This window comes from Ranitomeya imitator, chromosome 1 (genome assembly GCF_032444005.1).
Source record: "Ranitomeya imitator isolate aRanImi1 chromosome 1, aRanImi1.pri, whole genome shotgun sequence".
Lineage (NCBI taxonomy): Eukaryota > Metazoa > Chordata > Amphibia > Anura > Dendrobatidae > Ranitomeya > Ranitomeya imitator.
In genome coordinates, this window is record NC_091282.1 from 877,650,225 (window position 1) to 877,663,959 (window position 13,735).

The 13,735-nt window shown below is 44.8% G+C and overlaps 1 long non-coding RNA gene across 1 annotated transcript in view; it reads right to left on the bottom strand.

The window, feature by feature from the left end:
* Window positions 1-457: 457 nt before the first annotated feature.
* LOC138652112 (uncharacterized) overlaps window positions 458-13,735 on the bottom strand; it is a 182,714-nt gene continuing 169,436 nt past the window's right edge. The window contains exon 3 of the long non-coding RNA XR_011315572.1: window positions 458-512. This is a non-coding gene — a long non-coding RNA (uncharacterized lncRNA). The remainder of the gene's footprint in view (window positions 513-13,735) is intronic.

Below are 13,735 nucleotides of genomic sequence, written 5' to 3' on the forward strand. Positions count from 1 at the left end.
ATTTCAAAGATGGTAGGCCTCATATAAATCAGAAGAGTACATGCCACCTAGTATTATGTTGTGACATCGAAATGAAAACTAACTTATAAAAGCAAACTAATAAAAATATCATTGAGTTGAAGAGATTGCTATTAGCCAGTTCGATGACAATCATCGAGTACGGTAAATGTTCATGTAGTGATGACGATACATAAGGTGACAACTGGAAGTTGTGAGAAATCTGTCATTCTGAACATATATCAGTATATTTTCATTGAAAATAGTTATTGGTATTTTAATAAAACATACAATCACAAATTAAGCTATATATGGTTACATGAAATATTATAGGCCAAGAAACACAATACATATTTGGAAGGGGTAAGTTTCCACCGAAATCTATGATGAGGGACTTTGCATGATAGAGCATGGGTACATGATAGCAAGCAAACATAGCAATGATGGAGCAGAGGACCTACCAGCTTTGGCTCACATAATGACTTCTCACTTGACAGTTTGCTGAATATGGCTGTCTGAAAGACAAACAGAGCATGGATATATATTTGTAAGCAAAATAGACATTATTTTATGTTAACAAGTTACTTGATAAACACCCCCCATAGAGTTGGTTTGACCTAATTTGCAGGATCCAGTCCAGAGGCCAGGTCAGTAATCTCTGTCTGTTAGCCTGGAGCCCTGAAACCACTTTTCACCTCCTGGCACCCAGGCTCTTCATTTGGTTAGTCACCCTGGTGTAACATCATCGCACATGTTGCAGTGTGACGCACATGTGGTATCATGCCAGTTTGGCCAATCAATAGTAGACCTGAGGAAGCCATCAGGTAAGAGGTTGTTCTAAGAGCTCTCATCCAGCAGCCACAGAATACCTGATTGCTGGACATTGATTTGTATATAATACTGATGAATTGATAATAGTGTTATTTACATACCTTCCTCGACATTGAAGAAAAGCCATTCAGCACCGTGAAGAAAAAGTCGTGCAATTATGTAAATCACAGGATCGATACACATGTTAATGATATGCAAAAGATAAAAAATGGAAAGAACATTTTCAAAACATTTAGATTCATTCAGTATCGAGTATAAGGGCCACTTGCAGAAAGACACACACTTATACACCTTGCATGTTGTTAATGGTTTTCTGAAGGTTGTTCTGCCATGCTGAATGCACTTGGACATGAAATCAACAGGATCAGCTGCTGGCAGGTCCTTTTGCATTTGCCAACCAATGACCTGACAGTTGTGCTCACTTGATGGGAGACAAGTCCCAAGATGCTGCAGGCATGTATCATGTTTAGGCCACGAAAGCTGCTTATAGTAGCGTGAGCAAACTGCAACTTGATTTGATGAAAAATTGAATATTCCACTCATAGACTAAAGACTAAACTGGGAGTCTCACACTTTTTTCGCACAAAGGACAATGCACCAGCCCTGACTAATCAAATGCCATGCTGGGGATGCTGAAAAGAATTAGATTTGTGGGACTCCTACCTAGCTGCCAGGTACCATTGACCTGGATGCTGGACCACAGTTCCGTGAACAAATCCTCTCATGTCTACGAACATGTTATGCTGAAAAAAGTCTACACTGGACCAAATGTAGATCCTATCTGCTATGTGATAATACTATTCTAGCTAGCAAGATTTCTTTGTGATCTGGACTGGGATCTCTTCCTAATTTGCACACCTCATATGAGATCCTAACTTAAGATCCTGGCCTAATCACAAATTAATTCTTTAACTTATATTTGTAACTATACGCTCCCTCTGACACCTTTCTGAATCATTTTGTGGATAGAGTTTTCTTCATCAGCAGGGCATTGGGACTTGATGCAGATCTCTTTTGAAAAGGTACTCTTGGCCAATAAGTTGGGCTAACCTTCCTAGACTCCAGGACCTAACGGGTTCTTTAGTCTTTATTACAAAATAATTGCTCCTAATCTGGCCTCCCAGCTAGTCTCGTTCTTTAATTACTCTCAGGCTGAGAGTATATATTACGTGGCTGGGCAATATACTATATTGCTGTGCTCTATACTATGTGGCCTGGGTTATATACTGCATGGGCAGTGTTATATACTACGTATCTGTGCTATATACTACGTGGCTGTGTTATATACTACGTGGCTGTGCAATATATTACGTGGCTGTGCAATATACTACGTGGCTATGCAATATATTATGTGGCTGGGCAATATACTATGAGTCTGTGCCATATGCTACGTGGCTGGGCAATATACTACGTGGCTGGGCAATATACTACGTGGCTGGGCAATATACTACGTGGCTGTGCTATTTACTACGTGGGCTGTGTTATATACTATGTGGCTGGGCAATATACTACGTGGCTGGGCTATATACTATGTGGCAGTGTTATATACTACGTGGGCTGTGTTATATACTACGTGGCTGTGCTATATACTACGTGGGCTGTGTTATATACTACGTAGGCTGTGTTATACGCTACTTGGCTGTGCTATATTTCTCTGCTGTATCTGTGCATCATGAATCGTGGTATGTGTTAAAGAGGGGGCCCACTGAGACTCTTTCATCCGGGGCCCTCAAAAACCTGGAGTCAGTCCTTGCTTCACTGATTGGTCACACCCGGCCACGAACAATCAGCGACAGTTGCAGTCCGCCTGCGAATTGGCGCAGAATTTGAACCACGCTTTGCTAATTGGTCGCGGCCGGCCATATCCATTGTATAAATTGCATTATTATGAAAACTTCATAAATAAACTACATACATATTCTAGAATACCCGATGCATTAGAATCGGGCCACCATCTAGTAGTTTATATATTTAGGACTGTAAATTGGCCATAGCATATTTGTGCACCTGTAAATTAATACCAAAGGTGTGCAGGGTCTTTTTGGTTTGGTGAATATGTCTTTTTACTCCATTCAATGTCAGCTAGCATCCTGAATGGTAATCATGTCACTCAACCTCTGAACTGAAAGGGACACTGTCACCAGAATTTGGAGGGAACAGTCTTCAGCCATGGAGGCGGGGTTTTTGGGTGTTTGATTCACCCTTTCCTTACCCGCTGGCTGCATGCTGGCTGCAATATTGGATTGAAGTTCATTCTCGGTCCTCCATAGTACACGCCTGCACAATGTAAGATTATCTTGTGCAAGGCATGTACTACGGAGGACAGAGAATGAACTTCAATCCAATATTGCAGCCAGCATGCAGCCAGCGGGTAAGGAAAGGGTGAATCAAAAACCCCAAAACCCCACCTCCATGGCTGAAGATTGTTCCCTCCAAATTCAGGTGACAGTGTCCCTTGAACTACCTTGCATGTCTTTTTAATCCATTCAATGTCAGCAAGCATCCTGAGTGGTAATCATGTCATTCAACCTCTGATCTGAACTACCTTGCATGTCTTTTTACTCCATTCAATGTCAGCAAGCATCCTGAATGGTAATCATGTCATTCAACTCCTTTGCAAGAATCCATCAGTTACATGGTTCTCAGTACTTAAGGTACCTTCACACATAACGATATTGTTAACGATATCGTTGCTTTTTGTGACGTAGCAACGATATCGTTAATGAAATCGTTATGTGTGACAGCGACCAACGATCAGGCCCCTGCTGGGAGATCGTTGGTCGCTGAATAAAGTCCAGAACTTTATTTCGTCGCTGGACTCCTGCTGACATCGCTGGATCGGCGTGTGTGACACCGATCCAGCGATGTCTTCACTGGTAACCAGGGTGAACATCGGGTAACTAAGCGCAGGGCCGCGCTTAGTAACCCGATGTTTACCCTGGTTACCATCCTAAAAGTAAAAAAAAACAAACACTACATACTTACCTACCGCTGTCTGTCCTCCAGCGCTGTGCTCTGCACTCCTCCTGTACTGGCTGTGAGCGTCGGTCAGCCGGAAATCAGAGCGGTGACGTCACCGCTCTGCTTTCCGGCCGCTGTGCTCACAGCCAGTACAGGAGGAGTGCAGAGCACAGCGCTGGAGGACAGACAGCGGTAGGTAAGTATGTAGTGTTTGTTTTTTTTTACTTTTAGGATGGTAACCAGGGTAAACATCGGGTTACTAAGCGCGGCCCTGCGCTTAGTTACCCGATGTTTACCCTGGTTACCGGCATCGTTGGTCGCTGGAGAGCGGTCTGTGTGACAGCTCTCCAGCGACCAAACAGCGACGCTGCAGCGATCCGGATCGTTGTCAGTATCGCTGCAGCGTCGCTTAATGTGAAGGGGCCTTTACTGTTGTAGCTCCAGGGGGGATCTCTGTAGATGTTTATCTCAGGAGAGGTGCTATAGTATAGAGATGTAATCAGGACTGCGTCTTTGATCATCAATCCTCACCAGGATGTGTTGAGCAGCTGTTGCTAATTTACAACCAACCAGCTCCCATAATCCCACTCTCCTCTCCCTGTACTGGGGGCCTATAAATTTAGATTCATCTTTGGGGGCACGCATGTGTGGGGTCGCACACATTCAGCACAGCATCGCATTAGCTAAGCATCAAGCTAAAGGGCAGTTACTTCATAGCAGTTAGTCAGGGCACCCACACTCTGCTCTCCCTTTTATCCATGTGCTTTATTTCTATCCTTCTATGTTCTCTTGCCATCCAAATTCACAACCCATTCCCTTCTCCATCATGACTCATACACATCAGCCCCTCTATACTTCCCTCTCTCATGTGCAGCTCCCATGCACTTCTCACCTTCCTGAAAAACCTCAGCCCATCTTGCCCAAACACGCTGCACAAAAAATCTTCATACAATTTCAAAAACTTCTTCCTTTTTATCTTCCTACTCCTACTGATTTTGGGGGACATCTCCCCCAACCCTGGTCCACCATCCCACAACCTCAACCGCTACCCTACCTCCTATCAAAACCATTCTAACTTTAATAATATTACTTGCACTCCCTCATCTCTCTCTTTCAATTGTGCCCTTTGGAATCCACGGTCTGTATGTAACAAGCTTCCTTTCTTTCCCAACTACTTTCTGAACAACTCTCTAAATCTGTTGGCCCTCACTGAAACCTGGATCCAGGACTCGGACATTGTCTCCCCTGCTGCCATTTCGTATGGTGGCTTACAATTCTCCCATTCCCTGAGACCCACAAACAGACCTGGTGGTGGAGTCGGCATACTCCTGTCCCCACAATGCACCTTCCAGGTCATCCCCCTTTCCATCACTCTCATTCCCTTCTTTTGAGGTCCACACCCTCAGGCTCTTTCGTCCCCTCTCCCTCAGAGTAGCAGTCATATATCGGCTTCCAGGCTCACTCACCCACTTCCTGGACCATTTCTCAGCCTGGTTGCTGCACTTCATGTCCTCATAACTCCCCACCCTTATCCTGGGAGACTTCAACATCCCCATTAACAGCCCCACTTCCACATCTGCATCCCAGCTTCTATTACTACCCACTTCTCTCGGCCTTTCACAGCTCTCAACCTCTGAGACACACAAGGACGGTAACACCCTTGACCTGGTCTTTGTCCGCCTCTGTTCAATCTCCTACCTAAACAACTCACTGCTTCCCCCCTCTGACCACAACATTCTCTCCTTCATACTCACAAATCCTCACTCACCCCTTCATCTTTAAACTCTTGGAGCGCCTAGTCTACTCCCGCCTTACCCGTTACCTCTTCACTCACTCCCTCCTAGACCCTTCACAGTCCGGCTTCCGCCCCCTACATTCAACAGAAACTGCACTCATCAAAGTGACCAATGACCTTCTGACAGCAAAATGTAATGGTGACCACTTTCTGCTCATTGTTCTCGACCTTTCTGCAGCTTTCGACACTGCTGACCACCCTCTCCTACTCTCTAGGCTCCAGTCACTAGGCATTAAGGACACTGCTCTCTCCTGGTTTTACTCCTATCTTTCTGACCGCTTCTTCAGTGTTCAGTTTGCTGGCCTCAGGGCTCAGTTCTTGGCCCCCTTCTCTCCTCTCTCTACACGGCCCCAATTGGACCATCAGCAGATTTGGTGATCAGTACCATCTTTATGCCGATGACACACAACTATACACATCATCCCTTGACCTTACCCCCGCTGTACTACAGAACGCCAGTGACTGTCTGTCCGCAGTCTCCAACATCATGTCCGCCCTCTATCTGAAACTCAACCTCTCCAAAACTGAACTTCTTATGCTCCCACCATCTACCATCCTCCCTAAATCTGACATCTCCCTTTCCGTGGGTGGCACCATAATAACACCCCGGCAGCAGGCGCGCTGTCTGGGTGTTATGTTTGACTCCGATCTCTCTTTCACATCCCATATATAATCTCTTGCCCGATCTTGCTGCTTACACCTAAAGAACATCTCTAGAATCCGCCCTTTTCTCACTATGGAAACAACAAAAACCCTCACTGTCGCCCTGATCCACTCCCGCCTGGATTACTGCAATGCTCAATTAATTGGCCTCCCCCTTACTCGACTTTCCCCTCTCCTGTCTATCCTTAATGCAGCAGCCAGGGTTGTCTATCTAGCCAATCGTTACTCGGACGCGTCCGCTCTTTGCCAGTCATTACACTAGCTGCCCATTCATTACAGGATACAATTCAAAGTACTTGTTCTCACCCACAAAGTTCTCCACAGTGCGGCACCCCCTTACATCTGCTCCCTCATTTCAGTCTATTGGCCTAACCGACCACTGCGCTCTGCAAACGACTTTCGACTAACCTCTGCACTAATCCGTACCTCTCAATCCCGACTCCAAGACTTCTCACATGCTGCGCCAATCCTCTGGAATGCTCTACCCCAAGATATTAGGACCATCCACAATTTGCATAGTTTTAGGTGCTCCCTCAAAACCCATTGGTTCAGAGCGGCCTATCACGTTACTTCATCAAAAAATGTTTATGTTTGTGTGTGTGGCCCATTCACTACTTCCATCTATCCCCCACCCCCTGAAGATGGCTGGGCCATCACTGTAAATACATCATTGTAAATACTCACCTGTACTTTGTATCTATCCCACCTCATTGTAGATTGTAAGCTCTCACGAGCAGGGTTGTCTTATTTTGCTTTAATTATTGTATTGTTAACATTGTTACTTATGACTGTTGTGTTTGGAACTGTAAAACTGTAAAGCGCTGCAGAATATGTTGGCGCTATATAAATAAAGATTATCATTATTATTATTATTTATCCAAGGTGTGAGATTTGTAAGGAGCTGGGTGGTGTCTGGAGTAAGATAAGTTTCTGTTTGCTTTGCGTATATCCAGGTGGGAAAGAAACATGCACCAAAGAAAATTAGGAGAAGTATCCTGGTGAGAGCACAGTGGTCGACTTCCAGTTCATTCATTGGGTACCCTAAAACAATACAGACTGCAGATTGGTCGCATCAACCCCTGGACAAGCCCAGAGAGCCAGAGACTGCAGGGAGATTTCATTTGATAAGGTGCTAATGACACATGTCTGAAAACAGCAAAGTGCACCTGGTGTACCAATGGTATGATAAATTAACGGGTTTGTACAAAGATGAGAAGTTATCCAAATTCTTGAGAACCAGTAAGATCTCCAGCGATGATGAAGATGTCCCTCATATTTAGGATAGGGAATAACTTCTCAAGGAACAAACCCTTTAAGTTGTTAAAATTGTTTTCTTCCTATTGTAGAGAGTATTATATATTGAACCGGCTAAAGCACAGTGGGGTACTCTTAATAGGGACTTGTACTTTAGCCACGTTTCAGATTAGTTATTGACCTGTAGTTCATTGAGACTACTTTAGTGTTCAACATTGATTTGTTAAACCTATGTAAAGGCCCCTTCACATTAAGCGACGCTGCAACGATACCGACAACGATCCGGATCGCTGCAGCGTCGCTGTTTGGTCGCTGGAGAGTTGTCACACAGACAGCTCTCCAGCGACCAACGATGCCTGTAACCAGGGTAAACATCGGGTAACTAAGCGCAGGGCCGCGCTTAGTTACCCGATGTTTACCCTGGTTACCATCCTAAAAGTAAAAAAAAAAAAAACCACTACATACTTACCTACAGCCGTCTGTCCTCCAGCGCTGTGCTCTGCACTCCTCCTGTACTGTCTGTGAGCACAGCGGCCGGAAAGCAGAGCGGTGACGTCACCGCTCTGCTTTCCGGCTGACCGACGATCACAGCCAGTACAGGAGGAGTGCAGAGCACAGCGCTGGAGGACAGACGGCTGTAGGTAAGTATGTAGTGTTTTTTTTTTTTTTACTTTTAGGATGGTAACCAGGGTAAACATCGGGTTACTAAGCGCGGCCCTGCGCTTAGTTACCCGATGTTTACCCTGGTTACCAGTGAAGACCGCTGGATCGGTGTCACACACGCCGATCCAGCGATGTCAGCAGGAGTCCAGCGACGAAATAAAGTTCTGGACTTTATTCAGCGACCAACGATCTCCCAGCAGGGGCCTGATCGTTGGTCGCTGTCACACAGAACGATTTCATTAACGATATCGTTGCTACGTCACAAAAAGCAACGCTATCGTTAACAACATCGTTATGTGTGAAGGTACCTTAATACTGAGAAGCATCTCAGTTAGGTCACTCATACCTCAGTAGGAAAATAAGCCTGAGTAATTACGCCTTGAGAGAAATCATTTGCGTTAACCTTTTCAAAGACTGAGAAAGCTATTGGCTTTATCATACCCATTACATCTGTAAATTGTTACTCTGCTGTTTGAAATGGAGTACCAAAAACAGAAGAGAGTTCAACCACCAGTGCCTGAGGCTCGGGGTCAGCCTGCACACACCTATTACACACATACAAATAAGAGAGAGATCTGTCCCTGGTACTGTGAAAGCAGTTATACCAGTCAGGCACTGAGATTTACCCCAAATCGTGGGGAAAAACTGGTTATGATGTGAGAATGATGGACTTCACTTTGTTCCTCGTTGCCCAAGTTTATAGCAATGAAGGAGACAGCGCAGTGAGCAGCAAATGACGATGCAGGAGTCAGTACTTTGATCTTGCAATGTCATCAGGAACTCTCCTGGCAGGTGCCACCCCATTTGATGAAACAAACCTTGGCAATGACTTGCCTGTGTGGGTGAGAGGTCACAGGGGAAGAACGAGGAGATAAATTACCATCTAAATGCAATCTATATATATCAAGCTGAGTGTATGTATGTATGTGTGTATGTATCAAGCCATGCCCACTCACCAAAGCCCTGTCTACTCCACATTGCCACACTCACTCCACACGCAAAGCCCCATCCACACTGCCTATGTTGTTAGCGCACACAGGCTTAGACACATTCACCTCAAAAGCCACCCTGCAAAACTCACCGGCTGCGACAGAGTATCAGTGCATGGCAGGAACAAGCCACACCTAGCTCCATCGTGTCTAGAATGGAATTGCTCCTGTGAGGCATGATGTCAGTGGAAAGGGAGGAGCCTCATGGATTACACCACTGTGCTCATAACAGGAAGTTACTGTGCTGTCCCCCATGTGTCTCCATCCTGGTCCCCCTATGTGTCTCCATCCTGGTCCTCCCCCATGTGTCTCCATCTTGGTCCTCCCCATATGTCTCCATCCTGGGCCCCTCATGTTTTCTCCATCCTGGGCCCCCTCCCCCATGTGTCTCCATCGTGGTCCCCCTCCCATGTATCTCCATCGTGGTCCACCCCCATGTGTCTCCAACCTGGTCCCCCATGTGTCCTCATCCTGGCCCCCCATGTGTCTCCATCCTGGCCCCCCATGTGTCTTCATCCTGGTCCTCCCCATGTGTCTCCATCCTGGCCCCCCATATGGCTCCATCCCCGGCCCCCACCCATGTGCTTCCATCCTGGTTCCCCCCATGTGTCTCCATCCTGTTTCCCCCATTTGTCTCCATCCTGGCCCCTTGGAGATACAGAGATAGAGAGAAAGATAGAGAGAGAGAGCTGTGCGGAGTCCTCCTCCTCCTCTGCAGGTTCAGCACGCACATAGAAAAATGGCCACCGACATATCAGAGGCCGGCGGTGAATGTGTGCGCACATCGCATGCGGCGCATAACACTGACGTCATATGCCGGTGACGATGGCTGCACACTGTTCAGTGTTGATCATGATGTGCGCCACGGTGGTTCAGGTAATGAACGGTGCGTGCGCGCATCCCTGCACATACTCTGCATGTGCTTTTAAAGGGCCTGCGCCCCTAAAAACCACGGATTTTTTTTCTCCTTTGCTTCTTCTTCTCCTCCTCTCCTTCCCACAGACAAGGGCCCACCGTGGATTTCCATGTTACCCCACCCGGCCAGTCCAACCCTGTTTATATAGATTACTGAATCCAAAAAAATATTAACTATTTTAGAATAAGCCTGTAATGTAAAAAAATATAGAAAAAGAGAAGCTGTCTGAATATTTTCTGAAAAGATTCTGTTAAACATATCTGTATAACATATTCTTTTATATGTAACATAAAAACTCTCACTATGTGAACGCTTCACAAAACTACTGTATATGCAACACCGGACTCCCAGTCTCAGCTAACAACTGTTTCATTAAAATATGACAACGGGGTTTAACACCGCAGTCTTATCTGCATCATCCACATCTCAATTACGTTAATAGCAGTTCACAGTAATAATAGATAATTAAAGGTCTAACTACACAGAAAAGCATGAAAAACCATGTTGACTGCTCCTGCCTTTCTAAACACTTAATAACATGCCTAATTTCAAATCCCAATAAAAACATCATAAAAATTAATGGATTTGAACAACATTTCACCCTCAAGGTCATTTGGTGGGGAATGGATGATAGTGAGATATGAATAATTTAATTCCACTAATTTTAAACAGTCACAGAGTTTACCGATGAGTAGAAAAATTTATATTATGTTACAAGCCCTATAATCTAAATCTCTATGACATAATTAATTAACTAGTCATATGGAACAATGCATTCTGCAAAAAGATTGTTGTCACTTTTCATTTCAGCATATGGTTTCTACAAACACAAAATAATTCTTATTAGAGAATACAGTATGTAAAATGGCACTTAAAGGGGTTTTCATTGATTTTGAAAAGGGCTTATGACTCGCTAAAAATTGAAAAACTATAAACCATGCAACGTACTTATATTAACATTTGCACTCTGGCACCCCATCCAGTCCTATAATTTTAGCAATAATTTTCCATTCACAGTCATATGCCTATGAAGACATTTTAACATTCCCAAAAGGTTCTTATAATGTGAAGAGTATGTTTGGAGAGTAAAAATTTTCTATATCTTACACAAAACTGTTATACTATAAAATCTATTGCTTTAGAGAACTACCAGAAGATATGTTGCAGCCCAGCAAATACTGCATTTTTGTCAAGGCGGTTATGATGGTATTGCAGATATGCCCCCAATGTCATCAGTAGGGAATGGCCACTAACTATCTGCTGTTGTCATTGGTGCTGTATGGGGAGAGGAGAGTCATCTCCTGGTTAGCCGTGTGGTTGGCAGACATCCACTCTGTGGAAATTTTGCTGAGCAGGTTGCATAGCCTGTACTGATAATATTCCAATTTGTGCTCCTTTTCAGAAGCTGAAAAAAATCCCCATTTTAGCATGGCTATCCAATAGTCAACTCTTTGATGGTAACGAAACACCTTTCATCCTACAAGCATTCAACTATACTGCAAGCCATGCTCACCAGCACAACCAAGGGCCCCATTGGATTGTTTTCCTCTCCTTGCTGCAAATGTTGGTCATCATGGCTGAAGTCAACATTGTCGCCATTAATTTCACTCTGATTGTCAACCTCACTGCATCAGTGTGCCAACTCGATGCCCCCCCCCCACTTTAACCCCTCTCTGACCTTAGACGTACTATCCCGTCGAGGTGCCCTGGGCCTATCTGACCCTCGACGGGATAGTACATCATAGCGATCGGCCGCGCTCACGGGGGGAGCGCGGCCGACCGCGGCCGGGTATCAAACATGATCGCGGTGTGGCGGCGGTATGGGGAAGCATCGCGCAGGGAGGGGGCTCCCTGCGGGCTTCCCTGAGACCCCCACAGCAACGCGATGTGATCGCATTGCTGCGAGGATCTCTTACCTACTACTTCTCCTTGCAGGCCCGGATCCAAGATGGCCACGGCATCCGGGTCCTGCAGGGAGGGAGGTGGCTCAGAGCAGGCACTGTGAAGCCTGCAGTGCTCTGAGACAGATCGGTTATCTGACAGAGTGCTGTGCAAACTGTCAGATCACCGATCTGTGATGTCCCCCCATGGGACAAAGTAAAAAAGTTAAAAAAAATGTTTCCAAATGTGTAAAAAAAAAAAAAAAATATTCCTAAATAATGAAAAAAAAAAAAATATTATTCCCATAAATACATTTCTTTATCTAAATAAAAAAAAAAACAATAAAAGTGCACATATTTAGTATCACCGCGTCCGTAACGACCCGACCTATAAAACTGTCCCACGAGTTAACCCCTTCAGTAAACACCGTAAGAAAAAAAAAAAAACGAGGCAAAAAACAACGCTTTATTATCATACCGCCGAACAAAAAGTGGAATAACACGCGATCAAAAAGACAGATATAAATAACCGTGGTACCGCTGAAAACGTCATCTTGTCCCGCAAAAAAAGAGCCACCATACAGCATCATCAGCAAAAAAATAAAAAAGTTATAGTCCTCAGAATAAAGTGATGCCAAAATAATAATTTTTTCTATAAAATAGTTTTTATCGTATAAAAGCGCCAAAACATAAAAAAATGATATAAATGTGGTATCGCTGTAATCGTACTGACCCGAAGAATAAAACTGCTTTATCAATTTTACCAAACGCGGAACGGTATAAACGCCTCCCCGAAAAGAAATTCATGAATAGCTGGTTTTCGGTCATTCTGCCTCACAAAAATCGGAATAAAAAGCGATCAAAAAATGTCACGTGCCCAAAAATGTTACCAATAAAAATGTCAACTTGTCCCGCAAAAAACAAGACTTCACATGACTCTGTGGACTCAAATATGGAAATATTATAGCTCTCAAAATGTGGTAATGCAAAAAATATTTTTTGCAATAAAAAGCGTCTTTCAGTGTGTGACGGCTGCCAATCATAAAAATCCGCTAAAAAACCCGCTATAAAAGTAAATTAAACCCCCCTTCATCACCCGCTTAGTCAGGTAAAAATTAAAAAAATTTATTTATTTCCATTTTCCCATTAGGGTTAGGGCTAAGTTTAGGGCTAGGGTTAGGGTTAGGGCTAGGGTTAGGGTTAGGGCTAGGGCTAGGGTTAGGGTTAGGGCTAGGGTTAGGGCTAGGGTTAGGGTTAGGGCTAGGCTTAGGGCTAGGGTTAGGGCTAGGGTTAGGGCTAGGGTTAGGGCTAGGGTTAGGGTTAGGGCTAGGGCTAGGGTTAGGGTTAGGATTAGGGCTAGGGTTAGGGCTAGGATTAGGGTTAGGGTTAGGGCTAGTGTTAGGGCTAGGGTTAGGGCTATGGTTAGGGTTAGGGTTAGGGCTAGGATTAGGGCTAGGGTTAAGGCTATAGTTAGGGTTGGGGCTAAAGTTAGTGTTAGGGTTTGGATTACATTTACGGTTGGGAATAGGGTTGGGATTAGGGTTAGGGGTGTGTCAGGGTTAGAGGTGTGGTTAGGGTTGCCGTTGGGATTAGGGTTAGGGGTGTGTTTGCATTAGGGTTTCAGTTATAATTGGTAGGTTTCCACTGTTTAGGCACATTAGGGGCTCTCCAAACGCGACATGGCGTCCGATCTCAATTACAGCCAATTCTGCATTGAAAAAGTAAAACAGTGCTCCTTCCCTTCCGAGCTCTCCCGTGTGCCCAAACAGGGGTTTACCCCAACATA